The following is a 23408-nucleotide window of genomic DNA, read 5'->3' as shown; positions in this document are numbered from 1 at the left end:
ATGGTTGATGGATGGAAGAAACCGAGGAAACAAGGCCTTCTAGACACTCCCAGGCACCGGCAGCATGCACAGAAACACAAAACTTGAAAGAAATAAAGTGGCCTGCCAAGCAAGATCTGGCTAGAGAGGGATTGTAAAAAGTTTTTTTCATAAACTAGCAAGTCCATCAAAAGCAAAATCAAACTTCGGATTATTTGATGAAGTCTTTTAAGCCAAGCAAAAATATCAACAGACACACTTACATTCTTACTGCCTGAAATCAACACCCTGAACAAGCAATTATTAAGAAGCACTGTTAGAGCCACTCACGACGACACATATGATGCCAATTTCTTGTGATTTTGAGGCAAGCCTGATCTACATAGGGAGTTCTAAGCCAGCCAGGGATACATGTGAAACCGTCTTGAAAGAAAGAAGAGAAACATAGCAGTTATTTTACTTCAAAATCAGAGCCTGTTTTCAACGCCATGAGTAAAGGGAATAAATGATACAGGAACACAGACCTGACTGCTAGGTTTCATATTCATTGTATAGCTACTAGAGCAACAGCTGCCTAATTATGTTGTCTCTAAAGGAATGCTAAAAATCGTATCTCAGCTGTTAAAGATTTCAAGATCTACAGTGACTACAAACCAGGTGTTACAGACTAGCTCTGGGCCTCAAAGCTCACCAATTTACCAAGAAAAATAAAAAGTATAGGATCCCTGTCACTCCTGATACCCTAACTACTTAAAAATATTTTCAACTACAAGTCTGCCTTTGTGTACAGCCAGAAGTCAGTAGCTACAAGGGATGAAAAAAGTCAACAAATGACCTTCCCTGAGCACCACCTCCCAGGTTGGAAGCCCCACTGCCTCTTTCCATTCACAGCACAAATCATAATTACAAATAATAAACAGACGTTTTCACATGTATGTCCTCTGCAACAAAGTATGAGTTCTGTGTCAAAGAGTACCTCCTCCGTACTTCCAATTACAAACAGCACACAGTACAAATACAGGTGTTCACCACACAGATTAGCTTTGTACATGAAACAAACAGACCTGCCAAGTATAAGCCAGTAATGTAATCATTTTTAAAGTATTACAAAGCAAAACAAAATTGGATCAGCAATCCAAAGGTTGGATTGATCACAGAGATAGCAAAAAATTCTTGGAAGTCATGGAGCCACCAGAAAACCATAAAGTTTAAAACCTACAAAAATAGAGACCTAAAGGAAAAATTTAAACTTACTTTGCAGGGAGAGGGGTTCATGAGCAAGCTAACATATGTGGAGGTGAAAAGACTACTTGTGACAGTCTCCCCTGTCATGTGGGCCAGAGTAATCAAATTCAGGTCATTAAACTTGGTGGAAAATGCCTTTATCAGCTGAGCCATCTTGCCTGCCCAAGAGAAAAGTTTTTGTTGTTGTTCTTTAGTTTTGTTTTTAAGTTCTGTCTAGAATAAAAAAAAATTTTTAAGCTACCAGTAAAATATTTGGTTGCCCAAAAGGCATAGTGGACATTTGCAAATGTTCACAAGCTATGTAATAAAGTGCCAGTCAATCTGCCTTGTTTCTTTAAGTCAACAGCAAACAATAAGCATGGGGAACACAAAAGAACAGCTAGCTGCTGTGGCTTGGATGAGAGGCCCAAGGGGGCCCAAAGGCTTGCTTCTTCAGGAAGTGCTGCAAGAATGGACCCCTAGAGGTGCAACAAAATGACAGGCGTGGGTCACAGGTGGTGTGCCTCTCTTCTTTCTGTTTGCTCCATGGTCCTCATTTAATTGCATCAATCACTTTATTACAGTGATAGAAAGCTGGAAAATATATCAGCCAAAGTAAATAATAATAATAATAAATAATAAAATTCCTAAAGGATAAGGAAACCTTTAACCCCAGCAGTCAGGAGGCAGAGGCAGAGGCAGAGGCAGGAGGCTCTCTTCTGAGTTTAAGGCCAGCCTTATCTACATAAGTGAACTCCAGAACAGCCAAGAGCCACATAGAGAGACCCTGTCTAAAAAACAAAACAAAAAGCACAAACGAATGAAAAGAAAATTATTTTTCTCAAGACTATGGTAGTCCATGCCAATTTAAAAAAAAAAAAAAAAAGACATACATGCAGAGAACTGAAGAAGTAAAGCTGTCGTAAAACCCCATCCAGCCTTGAATTTTCAACAACGGTTTTAACGTGTGCTTCATCTTGTACCGTTCTAAGTTACAGCTGAGGAGTGTGGAGTATCCTGAACAAGACTCCACCTGCTGGCTCTGCTCTACCCTGCCTTCATGCACCGCCTGTTGGGCCAATTTTATGCCAGAGGCACCCTGTTGAATCTGATGACCTTACTTACTTAGGTTTATACTAGTTTCACAAAGCCCACACAGATAACAAGTACACTCTAGAAGTAATAAAGTAAACACAGAGGTGGAAAATCAAAAAGCATGTCAGCATGCAGCTACTTCAGCCTCTAGGTTCTAAACATGAACTAAGAGCTTCACAGCTTTGGGGAAAGTAAAATCACATGAACAAACTTTCTTAAGATTGGAATATGATGTAAAACTACAGCACTGGTTACAGTAATATTTTTGCTAAAATGCTGAGAGTGAAACCAATTCTGATACAAATGCAACTGAAACGTTCTTGATATAATTCTCAAAAAACCGTATCATGTCTGTTTCTACATTATCTGCATTCTTGGAGTTCACTCAAATTCAGCAAACGTGTCCTAAACTTCTACCGTAAACAGAACAAGATATGAAGACAGTTTATGTTGAATCTGCATTCTTCCCCCTTGGAGGCACCAATGTCTTTGACCATGAAAAAAGCTGAAGAAATGCAGGGCTGACCTTGATACTTCCTGAGAGAAGAGAAGCAAGGAGTCTCTTACTTCAGGGATGTTTCTCCTGGTTCATGTTTGGACATCCTGTATCTTTTAGAACATTCAACCTGATTTTTCTTCTCTACCTTGATATAAAAACAGTGGTATTTCTAAAAGCCCACCAGACTTAGAACACATTTGTTTCACAAAAGTAGCAAGCTTAAAAGATCAGGCCTCACAGATTGTGTACTACAAGGAACAGGGGTTATCGAGTGTCCCTCTCCTTAACAATACAACATACAATATTTCAGTCTTCCTTCTTGAACCTAACAGCATCCAAAAATAAGTCTGCAGACAATGTCTTCATTCCCTCACTTATAGAAAACAATCCTTGTCCTTACTTCATAGAGTTCCAAAAAGTAATTCTGCAAGTCAAGATTGCCAGCTGGCACCAGGACGAGAGCAGCCTGTGAGGGAATCGTTTCCAGCAGTCACCTAGTCTCAGACCTAACCTAACCCTGGGTAGAAAACCAGCCTAAGGAACAACTTGTGGTCATCTCCTTTTTTGAAGTGCTGCAGAGACCAGAAATATAAGCCTGGTACAGCTGGCCCACCACTAAAGAACCAGGCAATTAGGATGAAGATGGGGTACAACTGCTACTGGGTGACCCATTTTATCACAAACACTCACAGCAGAAGCGAATATTCTCCAAGCTTTAAAGCTGCCTGTAGCTGGCTCTGGCCTCAGGCACTAGAGCCAGCAGGACTGCCAGAGGGAGAGAGAACTTCAATGGGGCTAGCAGGAGAAGAGGCACAGGACTTGGGGGTCATTAAGAACCTTCCTTCCCTACTTCACTTCTTTCTTAGAGCCTCACACTCCTGGCTGACAAGGGGACTACCGAGGGAGCAATGACAAGGGGCCACACCAAGTCATAACTACTTGGAAGCAAACACTCCATCTCTCTCTTGACTCAAAATAAAACAAAGAAACAAACAAACCAAACCCAAAAAGCTTTCAATGGCTTACTACCTTTGGCTTGTTTCATTGTTTTGTTTTGTTTTTTTTTTTTTTTTTTTTTTCAAGACAGGGTTTCTCTGTGTAGCCTTAGCTGTCCTGGACTCCTTTTGTAGACCAGGATGGTCTCTGGACTCACAGAGATCCACCTGCCTCTGCCTTCCCTGTGCTGGGATTACAGGCATGTGCCACTGTGCCCGGTGAATTACTAACCTCCTAATTATTGATTGCAGAGTCTTCCTTTCAAAAAAAAAAAAAAAAAAAAAGATCTAGGTTAGAGAGTTTTGTTTATTCACTACTGTGCTGGCGACTGAACCGGGGACTTTCTACACAGTAGCCACGTGTTCTGCTGCTGAGCTATGCCAGGTCTTCCTAGGATACACATCAAATCATCAAACGTACACAGAAAGTCATCTGCTGCTCATCTCTCAACACACTGACAGTCTTCTCTGAGTTCTAAGGGGCAGGCAGTAAAGCAGTTCTGTAAGACAAAAAAACAAAACAAAACAAAAAAAAAAAAAAAAAACAGGTATTTTTGCTGTTTCTAGACCCTAAAAGCTGTGTTGTTTATTGAGTTGAACATTCCCCGTACTGTCCACAGAACAGTCTTATAAGTGAGCCAGGTGAGGGTGGAACAAGAAGAATAAATGATTCCCTCAACAGCCAGTGCCAACTGAGGAATAAACCAGCACATCAAGAAGATGGTGGACATACAAGCTGTTCAACCACCTTCCAGAATGCAATAGACATATATAAAGGCTGTGACTACAGAAAGGCCATGTGCAGACTGGAGGACAAGAAATGACAGAAGGCCACAGGCAGCTGGGCCCCTCCTACCCTCAGGACAATTGCTCCTGAAAGATGGGGCAAGAAGAAGACACAAGGATATGCAAATCCCTCCTCCACAAAACAAGTGACTATATGGCCTATTGTTTGCTTTTTAAAAAGAACCAAAGAAACAACCTTTATGAGAGTTTTGGGGAAACTGTGGAACAGTGAGATAGCTCAACAAGCAGAGGAATCAGCCACCCAGTGATTCAAGCCCAGTGATTTGAATTCTATCTAGAAACCCATGTAAAAGTGGAAAGGAGAGAACAGATTACAAAGTTGTCCTCTGACTTCCACAAATGCTGTGTTCTGTATACATGCATACACACACAAATAAAACAAATTTTAATGAAAGAAGAGAGTTTTATTTTAAAAGAAAAGGAGAAAAAAAAAACTTATTTACCAAAGAAAGAAAGGTGCTGGTACATAGTCGTACTGAGAGACTAAAACTGGAAAAGTTTGGGCTTTGGATCCGTTCTTCTGAGCCCACAGCAGAACCAGACATTTTCAGCATCTCTCTGCAGCCACAACTTAAAAGTTAAGTATTTTTCACCTACGACTGAGTACCTGGCAAATCAGGAAACAATCACACATACAAGAGAGAATCAAAAGGAACAGAAACATAGAAAAGGAGAAAGAAAATGGGGCACAAAAACAGTAAATAAATACATAAACAAAACTCACTGGAAAAAGCCACACTTCTGTCCCCAGAGAAGTGTACAAGAATCTGGCCTGCTTACTGATGCCCAGAACACAGAGATAAATCCCTTCTCCCACTTTCTCCCTTCTCTCAGTTTCTACTCTAAATTCTTGGGGTCCTGGGTGATGCTTGTAGGGTTAACATTAATTAGCATCACTTTCTGTCTATTGTCCTAAGCAGACAGTTAAGAAACACTGTATGAATTTCTGCAAAGCTCTCCTACCTAACTACTTGGTATTGTCATGGCTCAAACTATTACACAGCCTTCCAGGCTTCTGAGTATTCTGCCAATGTAAAAACAAAGACACAAACTTCAGAAGCACATTATAAAGGTACAGAGCACGAGTTAACCACCAACTCACATGAAGCCAAGTCATTTACTGCAGTGGTTTTTGTTTTACTGTTTTTGTTTGGGAGAGGGGGTGTTAAACCTATTCTTAATTCTTCACCAGCACCTAGAGGCCAAGACACCCTGCAAAGCATCTCAACTATACACGGCAAAGATGATCAAACACAAACAATTTCATCTCCAAAATCAGGTCATCGTGGAAAATGTCTAATTAAGACTTAAATGCTCATCAAAATTAAGTTAAGAATGTATATGTACTAATCGAAAAATAAATAGTTAATGCAAAAGTCATTTTTAAAGTAAAGCAGTATTTCTGTTCACACTCAAAATAACATCAAAAAATTAGCTGGGCCATGCAGGCTGTGCCAATTTTTAAACTGCCAGCATTAAGCTCCTATTATTCCGAAGAGTTTTTCTAAGATGTTCAGCACAGGGACACATTCTGATTCATCGTTATAACTGGCCTAGCTCAAGTGGCTGCCAGGAGAGCAGGGCTTTGTGGGCATTGTTCATCCTCAGAGCTGCATTAATGCTGGCTTGATAGAATAGGTCTTCATATCTGTTTGCCAGGCTGAACAAAAAGTTAACTAGAAATATAAGTGCTTAAAGCCACCAAAAGGAAGGCTCTACATTGACATTTTCTTCCTACTTAGCATTCATCTGCATTCATCTCACTAAACATTAGCACACACCAAAGTTGCTCGCTGCTATTCAAATTGCGCTATTATGCTTAGGAGTAGATTAATAATATCCACCTTCTTTATTGTAAAATAAAATTACAGCATTGGTCCAAACATGACATGTGGTGCCTCTTCCTATTTCTGCTGGCGCATCAGCCTGCTCTACTGCACACATGGGAGAGAGTGCACTAGAGGTGCCCTGCTGGTTCTAAAGATGGGGAGAGAGAGCCGAAGGCTGAAAAGAATAAGGGGAGGAAGGGAGAGGAACACATAAATCGCACACTTGGTAGACTGTCCAATCAGCTCTTTTTGAAGCCATCTGAGAGGAGAATGTCTTTTCTAAGCTGACACCATCAGCAATGAGGCTAGCAGGAGGCCAGGAGCCTCTTTTAAACAGCTCATAATATCCTATTAGCTTTCCCAACACCAGGACTCTTCTGCTGACCCCAAAATATCTTTAAAAATATAGAGTGTGGCAAGCATCAGGCAAGAGGGTTCTAAGTTCTAAAAAGCCCTGGACATAAAAAAGGAAAAAGAGTGAGAAAGACCCACATGTCTTCTAAAAGAGAAACTGCTTTTCAACCAAAAGTTAGCAAAAGAGATTAAAACAGGATTTCTCTAACTGAATTAAAAGAGACAAGATCTAAATTTTTAATGAATCTAACATAATTCAAAGATTATTTTCAAATATACAAAAAGGAATGATTCACAAAAATACAAAATCTTTATATGGCTTTGGAATACGGCTGAGGTTCCGTATATGCTTATTTCCAAACTCAAATAATAATGATAACGCTAACTCACAACTTTTAAAAATACAGTTCATGGGCTGGGGATGAATTCGGCTGGTCAAGTGTCTGTCCATGCACATCCCCTGGGGCTGGGTCCCCAGCACCACATAAACTATAATCCCAGCATTCCAGAAGTGTAGACAGGACAGCCAGATGGTCAAGGTCATCCATTGCTACCCAGAAAATTTGGTTACATGAGACCTTACTTAAAAAAAAAAAAAAAAATAGTGGGACAGTGGTGTCACCGGCCTTTAATCCCAGCATTCAGGAATCAGGAGCAAGAGATCTCTGAGATCAAGGCCAGCCTGGTCAACAGAGAGGAGCTCCAAGACAGCCAAGTCTACACATAGAAATCCTGTCTCAAAAAAAAAACAAAAATAAAAAATAGAAAGTACGAAAATAAGAGTTCAGGCAAAAAAAAGAAAAAAGAAATAGCTGCAGGTCATATCTGCCTGTGAAGCATGTGTAGAATATACACATTTCTCTTTCTCACAGCAAAGATTCACTTAGGAACAGAAGGTACTCTCCAATGAGTGAAATGTAAGAACATCCATCAGAAATGATGAAAAAGTACACGAAGAAAGAGACAATAAAGGAACAGATAGTAAGTTATCACCTAACCCTGGCTGAGCCTAAGGAGCTCAGAGGAGAACGAGGCTCAGAAGTGTAAATAAGGGATAGGTGCTGATGCACAGGGCACAGAGAGAGGGTGTGGCTGGTTCTGGCTCATTTACCAAAATGGAAAGGGATGGTACAAGTCAAGAAGTTCTGATGGCCTGAGGCTTGGGGACAGACCCAGACCCAGGTTCTAGGCACAAAAAGGCAACACGCAGTGAGCAGTACCTGAGGAAAGAAGAGCTGAAAGAAACTCTTACAGAAATATGCCTAATATAGAGTACCAAACATGTTCACGCCTATAACAAACTCGGTATGTTACACGTCTGGGACTGTTCTACAATAAAGGTAGGCGAACCTCCCACACCAGAGGCCCCAAGAGTAAAGCAGGCAGTGAAACAGAAAAGTCACACTTTCTATTTTGAAAACCAGTTCAAAATAAATTAGACCGAGTGTGATCAGTTCCAAGAATATTTTCCCTACCTTATCCAAACTGCTGGATTTATTTTCAAACACACTGTGACTTATTTGCTTTGAGAAATACCTCTTGTACTTCTTATATACACAAATAATGCCATAAGAATAAAAAAATAGTCCTAAGCATCCTTTAAAAGCTGAGCCAGTAAGCAGTCTCAAGTGACTTATTTTGCAGGGCATTGATCAGTAGCTTGTCACTTGGGTTCGGAAAACCAAAAGAAACATGGCCAGTGTGCCCCATAAACTCCATTTTGTGATGTAGGAAATAGATTCCCCCAAAAGTAAGCACGCCAAATTCAAACCAGAGAAATATCCACTGATCATTTTAATGTAAATGCTCAAGCTTCACAATTTGATTTCTCATGGAAAGAGAAAATTTACATTTTAAAATGTGTATTCCTGCTATATATTTTCAAGGAAAATACATTTTAAAGTTTCCTTCCATGTTCATCAGCAATGTATTTACATTATATTCCATGCTGAAATATTCAAGGCTTAAATAAACTCCTAGGGTTTTTGATTTTTCTTTTCTTCCATGGGAAAAAAATTAACATAGTGGGTGTGTTATATGGCTACAGATTAGCAAGTTTTACAAGTACTGTGAACATATGTGAAATCATGTTCAGTCCCAAGTACCAAAAACAGAGACACTGGATCACTTCAAGAAGGTTTGTAAACAACACAATGAAAGCTCAAAGCATGTAAACTAACTTAGAGTTGCCACTTCTACAGTTCACTAAACACTTGTACTTCAGTTTCATCAATATGTTCATCTTGGTCCTTGAGATGAAGAAAGTGAGGTTGGGGAGGGGGAAGAGGCATTTAAAAGATCCAGGACAAAGAACTAAGTTTGACACTGGAAAGGTCTGCATCCTAGCCTAGTATTTTACAACCCTGCTAAGCTAAGAATTTGAACCTAAGTGACAAAACCTACTGAGGCAAAGCAACTCAGCAGAAAGCTGGCAGCAATGTGTGATATTTAATGACCAAAACAAGAGGAACCTAAAACAAATGGAGCCATTCTTCAAAGAAAACTTCAAGCTCACAGAGATACCTTAAGTAGAGATGTACTCTCAAAACTATTGTCAGAATACTGCAATTCTAATTGCTAAAACCCTGTCTTCCAGCTTTTAATAATCTAATTTCAAACATCTTTGTTCCCAAATGCAAGAAGGTAAAAATGCTATGAAATTTCTGTGTGTGCATTTCTCTACCAAGACAGGCCTCCAAGCTTTGATGAAACGTTCTCAGATGCTCAGATCCTAAATATTACACTTTGGTGTTTTGTACACTCCACAATAAGGAGATATCGAAAACCAAAAACACTGCAGCCGGTACCCTTTTTTCTAAATAAAATCAATCAAGTGTCTAAGGAAAACTTTAAGGTAACTTTGCCATTGGCTCAAAGAAAGTGAATAAAACAGAAAATATCATCCTGAATAAACAGCTTACAGGCCGGTTGTTTACAGAAATAGAAACTGGTACTATTACACTAACACAATAACTTTAAACGTTATTTAAAAAAAAAAAAAATGGACATCCACAGCAACAGAACTATGGAGAAAAAGAGCAGTTAATATAAATTTCTCCCTTTTTAATGACAGACTCATTCCTGCTATTAAAAAATGTTATTAAAAAAAATGTAAAGTGGCCGGGTGTTGGCTCATATCTTTAATCTCAGCAGAGGCAGGCAGATCTCTGTGAGTTTGAGGCCATCATGGTCTATAGAGCAAGTTCCAGGACAGCCAGGGCTACACAGAGAAACCCTGTCTTGGGAAAAAAAGTAAACATAACTAATCTGTTTCAACTTTCTGTCTCCAATTATTTTAAATTAAATTTCTGAGACAAACTCTTTAAGTTAGAGAAAAAAGTCTGGCATTCATCTATCACCATTGAAATGGACTAGGAAGCAAATATAGATGCCTCCACCTAGGAGTTCAAATTGTACACGGCACCGAGACAAAACGTTCAGTGTTTTGTTAAAAAAAAAACACTCTTTTAAGTACTTACTCTTTAAGTTCACTGAGGGAAAAAAAAATGTCATTTTTTTTAAACTAAGAAATTTTCAGAGGTAGGAATTAGGAGCTACCTGTCAAATTTACTACTAACCGTCAATCAGAAAGTGACACCATAAAAGTTGGTAATATAGATGTACAATAGAAAACTTCCTATTTAAATATATATATATATTTTAAATATATATAAAAAGCTGGTAATATAGATGTACAATAGAAAACTTCCTATTTAAATATATATATTTTTTAAACCCAGAAGTTAATCTGTTGTTAATGAGATAACTATAAACTGATTTTGTCTTAATACCATGACACTTCCTCTTATGACTGTATTGCCCGTTTTCCATGTCACATTCCTTCCCAAAGCCCTTAATCTTCTAGACATGAAGATGTCTTAAAAGGAAACCTGTCATTCCACAAACTATTACACAAGAGCCAAAACTGAAAAAGTTAAGAACATCAGTATAACTGATGCATTCCAAGCCCCATGTATAGTTTCAGAAAATAGCACCCTGTCAAAAGCGGATTATTTCTATGAACACAAATGTCCAAAAACGTAGAATCAATATTGGGACTGGGCTGTGAATGCATCTAGGCTAGTGTTGCCACTTAAGAATTGCCTTTGGTTTTGCATTATAAGATCAAATGCACAGGGAATTTTCCCTTGAAATGAGAAATTTTCCTCGTGGCCTTACTACAGTGAAAGTTATGAAGTACATAACCAAGCTAAATATCAAATCATTAATTTCTTACTAAAATTTTTCCTAAGTGCTAGTTAGGACTTGGGATTTTACAATATATTAACTTCAACTACTGATTCTAAAAGTTGTCATTTAAGCTTACATTAAAACATGTGCAAAAACTCTTAAAAAATTGTTTCCCCATTTCCACTTCAATTTATATTGCTTAAAAGCCAAAAATAAACTAGCCATAAACCAGCTATCATCTTGAAGGAAGTAAACACACAATTGTTCTTCCAAAATTAGAATAATATGCGATAGCAGGTTTGTCATTTAACTACAACATTCGGGTTCTGTGCCATCAGTGAATGAAACTGGCCCAAACCAGGGAATATTCTGTGTACTTTTGTGTCTTCCAGAACAGGGTGTGGCACCCCAATTTAAGTAAACAAAAGCCTGCAAATAGTTATCCACAGAATGACCACACAAATAAAGTACCTAACCATGATATGCTAATCTATAGGCTCAAACGCAACATAAGAACAAAGTGTCCTTGTTCAAAAAACTCTTAATTTCAAAATGTGTGAGGCAAACAGGAGTTATAAAACTGTTCAGAATCCCAGAATGCATAAAGCAGTACCATGCTAAATTATAAACAAAACCATCAGAAATTCGGTATGTGGTCTGTTCAGTTGAAGCTCTAGCGCAACAGGAAGAACTGAGTTAATCCACCTACAAGTGAAAATCTTTCTTCGGGGTAGAACAACAGGCCCAAGGTAAGCCCACCTATTCGGAGGCAACCCACCCCACTCAATGCTAAAGGAAATGTAACCTAATCCGTTTGAGATGCTCACCAGCATCTCCTTCCCCCACTCCAAATGAATCTCTCTCTCTTCCAAATGAATATCACGGATGATGAAGGTGCTAATGAGAATGTGACAAGGTGGTGGACTTAAGACCTTAAATGAGAGCAAAAGAACTGACCCCACCAGTGAGTCAAGCAATTAAAAATGACCAGTGTACTTCAGAGTATATAGGTCTTTAGTGGGGAGAGGAAAAAAAAAAAAAAAAAGGCCAACGCCCCAAGGATAATTCATCACAGTGGTGCTGGTGCTCGTATACTATATGAATACCAGAAAAAAATGTCACTGGCTTAAAAAAAAATTGTTTTTCAAGTCAAGAGAAATACTTGATTATAACTTAGCAGTCAGGGTTTTCTGGATGGCTCTGCTGTGTCCTTTAAAGAGAACTTGGGACTTGTTTCTAGAAGAGAAAATGGGAAAGAAAAAAAAAATTTATTATGTTAACAAGAAAAGCACCAACAGCTGAGGATAGTTTCTTGGGTTCAGCCAAAACCACCTGTCTGTAAAAAGAAGGGAGGCTATGGCAAGGAATGGGAGTAGGAATTGTAGCTTCCTGCCCAGTTCTCCCTTATCCTACTACTATGCATGGAGTCTTAACTAAAATCACACACACATACCAGAAAAAAAAAGGGGGGGGGTTGAACTTTGTTCTTTGCTGAAGAGAAACTATAAACAACTAGCCAAAACTCAGAACCAATTCAGACTTCCGTTGAGTAGCGTATCTTAGGCCTAAGTAAGTAAAACAGGTTCCACAGCGAACAGGTAAACAGGTGGGTTGGCAGATACTGACCAGTACTGAGGGTTTTCAGCCTACACAAGTAGTCTGAGCAGCTGGAACAGGCTTAATTCCTAACACCAAGCACTACACTGTGGAGGAAACACACCTATAGACCTGGTAGGAAACTAGAGCCTTAAACACCTAATTGTCCCTCTGAAGTGGGGAAAAAAAAAAAACAAACAAAAAAATCGTACCTTGTAAGTGACAATGACAACATAGTCACCCAAAAAGGCAACAAGGAGCCAGTTTTAATCACAGGAACACAAAATGGGGCTGGGGGGGGGGGGTAGTGAGAATGTGTTTCTTTATCGATTTTTCTACCTCCCCCAAGGATGGAAGATAATTAAAGGAATACTTGGAGCCATTCAGCAAACTGTCTCCATTTGCATGCCCAGAGGGCCAGATGAAAAAGATAGATAGATACAGATCTTGGAGAGCTTTTCACCTGCTCTCCAAAATGGAGACTACAGGTCAGCCTCCATCAAAAGATCACCAAAAGATCACCACCTCGCACAAATATGAAATGCAAGGAATCTGGACAAATGGTTCTAGAAAAGGCTGTCTTCTAAAGCAACTAAACAATATTTTCAAAAAGGCACGTTTCATTTAAGGGAATGGGGAAAACACTAGCATTCAAGTCAATGGACTTTTTGCGTTAAGTTTTGACACTGAACTACATTTTTGTGAAGACAGAATTCTTAAGGTTACGGATAAAATGGAAAGAAAAACTGTTTTAAGACTCTTTTGTCCTTTCAGACGGTATTGTCTCTCGGCACTGCTAAGCACCGCTTTGGAGGAAGAAATTTAAAGAAAGCACGTAACTGGTAGCAATTCCACCTTTTCCCACAATTTCAGAAAATGTAAAGAGAAGACTGAAGATGGAAGTTGTCATCACAACGACGGCATATTAAATATGCATACAATTTTAAATGCTGGTCTGGACAGGAAAAAACTCCAGCCTCAGCTCATGCCTAGAGACATGGTGTTTGCGCTCCAGCCCTGAATAACTGGTAGGCTTGCTTTTCCATGGAATGCCTGCTGGTCATTGTCACCGCTGCACCTGCTGGTAAACCAGTTCTGTCGGTCCGCCTGGCTCCTTCGGTCTCCCCAGTGCGCTCACCAGTCTGGCACTAAGGCCTCGGAGATTTCGGCCGGACAAATGCATGAGTGAATGCAGCAATAGCACAGTGAGCTACCTAAAGCAGGCTAGCTAGCTAACCAACCCGAAGCCCGCGGAGCCGAGCATCCATCCATCCGTGCTTCGCGCCACTGGCGCGCGGGCAGACCCGGGATGCGACCGCCAGCTGCAACCTCGAGCCGCTGCGCCTAACACGCGACAGGCATCGCCGCGGCTCCCGCCCCGAGCGCCCACGGCCTCACGCTACCCCGGCACACCGCGTGGCCTCTCCAAGTCTTTAGGCGCCGTCCCAGGTGGGCGCACGCCAGACAGCCCCGCCGCGCTCCGGCACGAAGAGTACCGGCGTGTCCTCCCACAGGGCGGCCGAAGGCGCCACAGAGAGCCTGCGCCGGGGCGGGAAGCCCCCTCCCCCACGATCCCTCCGATGCACTCACCTGCGTCTGGGCGCAGTTTTCCCGGTGGCGCTACACGCCGCGGTGCAGAGTACGTCCACGCCCGTGCACGCGGCTGGCGCCCCCGGCCCCGCTCCGCTTCCCGGGCCCGCTCAGCTCCCGCCGCGCTCCCCCCCGCGCCGACCCGCACCCACGGGAGGGGCGGTGCCAGGCGCCCCGGCCCCCTGCGGGAACTTCGAGGGCGCTACCTCCGCTGTCGCCAGCCCAGCCGGCGCTCGGGCGGAGGCGAAGGCGAAGCGCGCGGCCGCTGCCCGGGCGCTGCGGCGGACCCCGCGTCCGGGCCCGGGCGTCCCGGCTGGAGGCAGCGGAGGGGCGGCCGCCCCGCCCCCACCCACGCCCCCCACACTTGCCTGCTGCGGCTCGGCTGCAGCTCCCACGGCTCGCGCCGCCGGCCGACAGCACCGCTCGGGGGAGTCACGCTGGCGGCGGCGGGAAGGCGGACTGGAGCGCGGCGGAACCCCGCCCTGCCGGCCGGCTGCTGCCTCAGTGACGCTGGGGCGCCGCGGTCCCGCCGTTTGTAGCAGGGCGGGGAGGCGGGGCTTGCCTGGCGGCGCGCCAGGAGGCGGGGCCGAGCCCAGCTCGCCACGCCGCCCGCCGGCCCGCGTGTGCCGAGCTCCGCCACCCTCGGGGGCACAGGCTCCCGCCAGGCTCCTCCACCCGGCTTCCCGGGGCCGCCCGAGCAAGTTTGCAGGCGCGCCGAGAGGTTCGGAGCGGTGACCCAGGAGACCCCGCCCTGGGCAGGGGTCACTCTGGACACAGGGGCGTGTACCTAGCGTAGGTCTAGATGCACACACCGAATGCGTGTTTTTCAAGAATTTTTAAAGGCTCTTTCCCCCTCCCCCTCGTCCAAAGCCCAAAGGTCCTGTCCCTCGACGGACAACTAAAGGCTTAGCCCTGCTGCGCCTTCTCACCTCGCTAGACAGAATCTGCGGTCTAAATAAGCTCTGGGTACCTGAGCGAGGTGGTATACTCTGCTTCGGATGTGAAGTTGGAAATCCTGCACTCGAACCTGCATGCGCCTACCGTGAACCACATCCTCCCGGTGCCCCCACGCCAGCTGGAAAAAGGCCCAACTCCGAGGGGGCGTCCGAAGACCGACCATCCCTAGCCCGCTCCTTCCCTGGGCTCAAACCCCATCACCCAGAAAAAAACTGCGTCTGCCCAGGACTCAGACCCAAGACTGGGAGACAGAGCCGCGCACATATTTTACACCTGCTTGGCGGTTTAATTACCAGAGCACCTGTCGTGCTGGGATTATTTTTTTCCCCCTATTATTGAAAAGTATTAACCCTTCCCTCTAGAAAACTACATTTTAAAAACATCACCTGTCATACCTACCTGAAATTGCAGGAGGCAGGAGGAAAGAACTGAACAGTGGGCGATCGTGTCGCCGCAAGAACGTGACGGAGGTTACAGCTTCAAGGACATGATGCGGGTTTGATGCAGCAAGGTTCGCTAAGGGCGCCCAGCGCTCCCCGCCCCCACGCGACGGGCGGGGAGGGAGGACTCCTCTAACCCAGGGCTGGGGGGGGGGGGGTTGCTAATTTACCCTCTAGAGGGAAGTGAAAACAGGCGTGGTAAACGATTATGGTCAAAATGGAGACAGGCCATCCTCAATTTGGAAGACCCTGGTTGGGGAAAACAGAAATGGCTAATTGATTCAACATCAGCATTTCTGTGTCACCCCAAATCAGATTTAGAATTAAATGACCTTAACTGACTTTGTGTGGATTCCTGGGAAAACTGCTCAAAGCGCTTGTGCCTCTTTGACCTCCCTCTAAACAGTTAATCATAATATTCCGGTCCCAGGCATGTATTATTGCTAAGAATGCCAGTTTTGAAATGTTGGAGAGAATGGGCCTACCCAATCTAGACCTGAAACCCTTCCAATGCCCTTCACTCTACTTTCTGAAGACGTCTGCTTGAAGTTAGGAGATCTCTCTCAACAGATACTTTCCAAGTCTGCTAAACCACCTCTGTCTACATTCTTCGTTCTCCTCCAAAACTCCAAAACGTGCTAGCTTTATAAAGGGACTGCCCAAGCCACTGGTTAAAAGATGGACCGGGGAGCCTACGAGGGTCTGCTAAGATAGGTTCAGGAAATGGCAGTGATAACAGAGGGGAATGGCTTTTTAATCTCTTAAAAGATGACTTTGAAACATTCAACATTTTCCTTTTTTTCTTTTTTTTTTTTTTTTTTTTTTTTTTTTTTTTTTTTTTTTTTTTTTTTGCGGACTTGTTTGCTCAATTTTGACAAATCTCTCAGATGTCCCATTTAAGAAGCCATTTTACAAGGATTATCTTTGGAACTCAAACATCCCTGACCTTCCTTCAGGCACCCTTTTCCCGGCCTTTAGGAAGTGATTATCACTTAGGAAGCCGTTTTGCTGGGTTCCTGTTATCCGCGCTATACTTCTCCCACTCACCTTCATTTTAAGTCTACATTAATAGCAGGCCTAGAAAATAAAACAAATGCATGCCCCCCTCCCCCACATACACACTCTTCCTGGGAATAGTTCTAATAAACAGGGGTGTGGAGAAAGGCTGAAGGTTCAGAATCTTTAGCCAAATGGAATGTTTTGTACACGAGTGGGGGAAGGGGCAGAAGCCATGCATTTCAGGGACATTTCATAATCCCTGTCCAGCAGCGTTAAGAGGAAGCACTAAATGGCTGATTACTTTTCTCACCCTCGCCACAATAAAGCCAGATCTGAAGCTGTCATTAGGAGAGAAGATAGCCGATCTCGAGGTCAGTCTTGATAACAGATACTAGGAAACGGGAAGTAGGGGACGTAGCCACCCCTAATCTACCACAGTAGCACAGCTCTCCTATTAATTCTTTATAGACGTGAATTAGGTGGGTAGGCAGCAACGTGCTGGGCATAAATTAAGCAACAATGGCCATCAGAAGTCCTGTCTGCCACAGAGCTCCAGGGTGGGCATTGCCAGTTGGCCATCCCTAGCCCCCACGCCCTTGGCAGAGTCGAGTCAGGGGGTAGGCAGGCAGATCGCTGGCTTTTCGAACCACCGTGTGGGTGGGGTAGGGAGCACGAACCACCCCGGCCAGCTTTGTACCTTGCCCCCATACTTTGCGTCTCGAGCACCACTCAGCGCTCGCACGCACACACTCGCCCACACCCTCTCGTGCCAATAATTTAAACTTCTCCGAGGCAAAGCTAGCACCTTGGTCCGCCACCACCTCCCCCCACTCTCCGCCCTCCCCGCCCGGCGAGCAGCCTCCCCCTTTCCCACGTCTACCCGGGTTCGCTCTTTCGCAGTAGAAAGCCGGCTGGTTTCCCCTGCACCCGGAGAAATCACAAAAGTTAAAATGAAGCGGGTGCCTGTCTGCCCAGCGTCTCGTCCCCGACCATCTTTCTACCGGCGTCAGTTTTAACAATAGCTACTCCAGGAAGGGGAGCTGCGAGGAGGGGCTGAGGGCTATGCAGCCAACTCAGCTCCTTGGGTAGCTGCGGTGCCTCGCGGCTGCCAGTAAGTCCCCCTCTCCGGGAAGGCGGGCTCCGCGGCGTAGGACCAAGGACAGGGCTTGGAATCCGCTGCCCGGCGCCCAGCACCGTGAGGCTCCCAAGCAGCAGCCACTTAACACACTCAGCTCCAAGGATCTTATTTACGCTTTTCTGAACAAAGGGAATCTCATATCCGGTACAGGCTCAAAGATTCGGCCCCAAATTGGCAGTTTTCTTTTAAATCTGAATTACGATCGTTGGAACCCGTGAATCAGAATCCTCGTATCTGGCAAGGATGAGTTTTGACAGGTTCTAACCACCACAGCCCCAGCCCAGCCCCAGCCCTCAGGCTGTATGTACTTTTTTCACTCAACTACAACTCGCTGCCTGGTGCAGCATCTAAATTCCATCTGGCAATCTCAGCTCCCCAGCACATGCTATCTGGTTAATGCAATTAAGCAGAGGGCTTTTTTTTTTCCCCCTGGTCTAATCTGCAAGTAAGTCCAGGCTTCTGATTTCCCCAGTCCTCTGATTCCTTTGCGAAAGTGGAGGCATGCATTCCCCGCAACATTCAAGTTATCCCTCTCTTCCCACGAAATGAACTTCCAACCTCGACCCCGAAGCTCACTCAACCTCTAGCCTCCCATTGTAGCCCGGCCTGTACCCTGACCACATTTACCACGTAAGTTTCTGCCAGTGACATTTTCGAAAATTCAGTACGTTAAGCATGCGTCCACTGCCTTTTAGTCTGGCTCTCAAGAATTAAAAAAAAAAAAAAAAAAAAAAAAAAAAAAAAAAAAAAAAAAAAACAAAAAAAAAAAAAAAAAAAAAAAAAAAAAAAAAAAAAAAAAAAAAAAACCAAACGCTTTGAAATGAGGCAAACATGTGCAATGAACTTCACATTCTGTATTCCGCTCACTTACAGGTTTTCTGGGTTTGCCAGCGCATCGCTGCAACTAATGATTAAAGAAACCAAACCGGAACTTACCTTTCTCCCTTAAGGTTTTGTGTATGTGTGTTTTTAAAGTAACGGTGCAGTTCTCCCAATAAGGATGAGCAAGAAGCTGCTGGATAGTTCTCTTAAGACAGCACGAAACCTAAAACTGTGCTCGGCTTAAAAGAAGCAAATAAAAAGAAATGCTTTTCGACCCCAAAGTCCAATGCTAAAAGGAATGGTGAAAAAAAAATATGAAAGGGGAGGGGAAACTTAAAAAAGAGAGTTTAAAAAGACGGAGAGACTACTCCTATTGCCGTTCAACTAAACAAAAAGGGGCAAGAAAAAAACAAACCAAGGAACAAAGAAAAGAGACGAAAGAACGTTTTTTCAAAAAGACGATGTCTTTCTCCTTGTTGCTTTTTAGTAGGTCGCTACAGGAGTAAGCTGCTGCATCTCTAAGTGAGAACAGAAATAAGGGGGGAGGACGTCTTAAAAGGGAGGTGGACTGGACCACAGATTTATAGCACCGTATCACCAACCCCTTCTCTGCCTCCGCACTGCCGTGGGTGCAGCTGCTCTGCCAGAGTCCTATCCCGGGCAGCACGCGCGGAAGTATACGCCGAGTCGCGCCACAACGCAACTTGCTCATCGCCCCAGGTTCCTGATTGGGCCAGACGCTTCTACCGAGGCCGCCCGGGCGGAGCTCTGCTCGGCGATTGGCTAGGGACTTGTGTCACTCTCCAGAGCTCAATGGAGTCCCGTTTCAAGGTAAGTTGTGCGGGGAGGTACACACTTAACGCTGGCGGCGAAGGGAAATGCAAGAAGCAAAAAGAGCTGGGAGAGAGCGACGTGGGAGGGTGGAACTGTACTATGAGAGTTTGCGATATGGCACCATCTATTTTCCTCTTAAGTCTTTCTTCTTCCGAAAGATTCGCTTTTATTTGCCCTCATGACTGCATCTTTGGCATATTTCTTTATGATAGTAAACTGTCCGGTATGTATGAGTCATCGAGAGCTCCTGCTCCTCTCTTTGATCTGAGAGGGATGAACGCACACCCATGACTTGTCCGCATGCCTTTTTCGGTTTGTGTTCCAGTAATTCGTAAATCTGTGTCAGATGTTAGGTAACTGTGTGTATGTTTCTCTGTTTTAATATGTGCACATCTCTCTCTCTCTCTCTCTCTCTCTCTCTCTCTCTCTCTCTCTCTCCTTTTGGAATAAAAATGAAAATTAAAAATTTGTTTCAGTTCAAGCTGCTCAGTTTGAATTGGCTTTCAGTTCATGTCAGACTAGAAAAGGGTTAGCAGAAACATCCAGTACAGAAAAACAGGTACTGAGTGGAAATAAGGTCCTTCACTTGAAGGTAAAAAGAGCAGCTGTATATAAAATTAGAACAAGCCACTCCTCTGCATTCGCTGGCAATACAGTTCTTGGACCACACATGGATTGCTGACAGTAAAGATAGTTCAGCCTTTACCAAGGTTTTTTGAGTATTCAAAAGTTTTACCAATAGACCAAGTGCTATGTCTTTGCTTTATGGACTAAGATTCCTTGATTCCAACCCCATGTTTTATTAATTTTCAGGAGGCAGAAATACAGGTTTATTCATACTCATTTCTATCTTTTAAGTGAAAGTAAGGTTTCCGGGTTTGCCTCGATTTATTTATGAGAAGAAACAATATCCACCTAACTTAGTTCATTTCCAGATGGAATTTTTCGGTCTTGACAGATAGCACCAGCTTCCTAGAGAGTACATATATTTCTTACATAATCTATCTTCTCTCAAATATTATTTTACCTGTTTATTTGCTACTGGTCGCTGTCCTTGATAATGTAAGAGAGGGAAGTCACCAGTAAGAATTAAAGATTGCAGGAAGGTGGGATGTCAGAAGGGAAAGAGAAAGATGGTTTGAGAGCAAAATGGCTTGGAAGTGGAAAGTAAATCAGTGTTCCTTGAGAGTGTCCTTGAGTTTGATAAGTGACTAATGCAAAGAACCAGGGACCTGTTTATCTCACATTTAACCTGTGTAGCAGTGTCTAAGTTACAATACTTTGCTTAAAAACAACTGGGGTTGGAAAGGGGGGCCTAAGTCTGTATGTATAATTACCATTTATAATCATCGTTTCCTAGCTCCTACCCCCTACTTTTTATATATTAGGTCCATGGGGGCTTAATTGCAACTAAAACTTTTAAATATCTCTAGGGAAACTACAGACACAAAATAAGAAAAAGACAGTAAACTGAACAAATGAAGCCAAGAGGCTAAATATTAAAAATACTGCATCCCTACTTCCAATAGAAGTATGGATAACAGGAGACTGAGTTTCCTGTCGTATACCTCCAGCTCCTCTCACCTATCATGTCTGTGCACAGAAAATATGTATGTATGTATATATATATATATATATATATATATACATATATATACATATGTATATATATATATATTAGACAAAAGCATAGTACTGTTTGGTTTATGCAATTATATATGAAATGAACCGTAATTTCTCCTTGTGACTATATTCACACTTTAATGTTGCATTGGTTTTGTACATTCGTATAATTGTAGCACTTTGAAGAAAATCCTTACCTTTGTAGATACATAAGTACCTTTTATTGGTGATACTAATAAGGAAATTACATGGGAAATAATAAAGCTGTTCATCAAGATGCAAAAAAAAAAATTCTAGAGATTCGGTCTATGTTCTTTTTCTCAGTTTGGCAGAAAAGAAAATATTTTCAAGATATTGTGATATTCAACATGTTGTCTATTTCTTTGTAGATAGCACAGATTACTCGGGAAATTGAAAAATATTTTAAACCAGTAGTTTACTCTTTAAATAGAGAGTTGTTAAATATTAAAACTTTGAAATAAATAAGCAACATTTAGTTTTCCAACTTTTAAAAATAAAATAACAGTGATATCTGAATGTAGACTTCACTTTGAATTTCACATGTCATGCCCTGAAACATTAACGCACACTGTACTTCTGGCGATAAATGAAGACTATGTGCAAACATTCCACCTAAATTAAGCACAAATTTTAATCAACATCTCTTGATTCATAGTTAAGGAAAAGAATTATCCTCAGCACCTAAACTTGCATTAGATAAACAGTCTTTTCAAGATATTCAAATTCTGATTAAGTCATGTTAGCTCTGACATTCTCTCCTAAGCCTTTAGCACTATTCTGACTTGAGGGAGAAAGGGGCAAGTTTGGTGAGCTGCTGAAAGCGTGGAGACAAGTTGGGCGTTGATAAAATTGCAAAGTAATGCTTTTCAAAGCTGAAAATTTAAGAATTCAATTGGCTATCTTACTGAAGTTTTCTCATAAAAGAATATGTTCCTCACAGGAATACATAAAGCTGCTGTGGACAGTGATGTTTAAGATAAATAACTCCCTCATGTGAGCGTCCTTCTACAGGAGGAGAAGAGGTGACTTGAACGTAATTAAAGGCTCTGCAAACTACTAGTAACTTTTTAAATGAAGTGAATGAAGTAGTTTGGCTATGTGTGTGAATCAATATTTAACTTGGATTGAAAAATCTACATAGTGTTCCTTCTGGAATGAATTAAATACTATTTTTAATTGTCCAGCTTTGGGGAGGTTCGTAATATTGGAAATATGCTATTTAAATTCTGCATAAGAAGTGTTGATATTATATAACCTGCCCACTGCCTTTTTTTTTACTTTCCATTCTGAAAGGAGTATGTCAGCTTTCTTTTTACAGTTTAAAAATCAGAAAAAGTTGTAGAAATATTTGACACTTCTGTGAGTTTAGGTCCTGAGAACCCACAGGAGAATGGGGCAGGAATTAGCACCATGGACAGAGGACTAGCCAGGCGGACAGGGTAAAGTTTGCACAGCAAGATTGGCATAGTATTTTCTCTTCCTCCCTTTGAGACACGGTCAGAACACGCTGAGGGAACCTTTCAGACCACGGATTTGAGGCAGAGACTGCCCTCCGTAGAAACAGGTTTGTTTGGAATTAGGCTCGCTTTTGTTAGGGGTCGGCCATTGTGACAAACCCCAGAGTGAGAGCCTGGATGGGGAGTGTTTTCCTCTGATACACACCCTTCCCCCACTGGCCTGGAGAAGCATTCCTCTTATCAAGGTGTTCTTGCTAAATAAATGCAAATCCCGGTAATCTTGGAAAAGTCTGGCACGCCTATCCACGGTTTTTCATCCTGAATTTTTCCAGTGGGAAAAGCAGCAAGAACTCATCCTGGGTGCTTTCACTCCCTGGCAAAGAAGGAAAGCCTTTTGCTCTTACTTAAGTTGAATACCTCAGGAATGTTCTGCAAAGGACCCTTTGTACTGCAAACGCTGGAGCAGGAACAGTGTCTAGTGAGGCAGTAAGCAAGATCACAAACAGCCTTTTCTTGTCTTTCAACTCATCTTCAAGGGAAAAGACTACAAAATACAAGAATATACTCAAGGGGAATCCCTCCAGTTTCTGTTTTACCTGAAGAGACATGTGAATTATTTCATTCATGTGTTTTTTTCCAGTAAATCTTGGTAGATGACTCTACATTGTGACCCCATTTGCCTCTCTCTGCCCGGGAAAATTCTTGTGTGAGTCACATTCTCCTCTAAGCCCTTTGCCTGCCGATTTGAGACCAGGCTATGTCGCTCGTGCCCCTCTATGTTTCAAAGATCATTTACAGAAACGCTCCCACGAATATCCTCAGATTTTCTTCCGTCTTTTACTCAGTAGGAACTTTTATGAGGATAAACTCGCGTCTCTGCTACGTGAGGGGGAGCATCCACGCGAACAGGCGAGGGTAAAAAACTAGAGGTGATACAGGGCAAATCAGATCCTCGTGT

The 23408-nt window shown here is 42.8% G+C and overlaps 1 protein-coding gene across 5 annotated transcripts in view; it reads right to left on the bottom strand.

The window, feature by feature from the left end:
• Elavl2 (ELAV like RNA binding protein 2) overlaps nt 1–19145 on the bottom strand; it is a 130666-nt gene extending 111521 nt beyond the window's left edge. For 2 of the 5 annotated variants that reach the window (XM_055618958.1, XM_055618960.1), the window contains exon 1: nt 18630–19145. The gene's annotated coding sequence lies outside the window, so the exon portion shown is untranslated. Of the gene's footprint in view, nt 1–15515; nt 15658–18320; nt 18341–18629 lie in introns of those variants that run through there. The other 3 variants (XM_055618959.1, XM_055618961.1, XM_055618962.1) reach the window with 2 other exon arrangements.
• Nucleotides 19146–23408: the final 4263 nt, after the last annotated feature.

This window comes from Psammomys obesus, unplaced genomic scaffold, assembly GCF_907164565.1.
Source record: "Psammomys obesus unplaced genomic scaffold, mPsaObe1.curated_primary_1811, whole genome shotgun sequence".
NCBI lineage: Eukaryota > Metazoa > Chordata > Mammalia > Rodentia > Muridae > Psammomys > Psammomys obesus.
The sequence above is the reverse complement of the archived record's forward strand: the minus strand, read 5'-3'. Positions and strand labels throughout refer to the sequence as shown.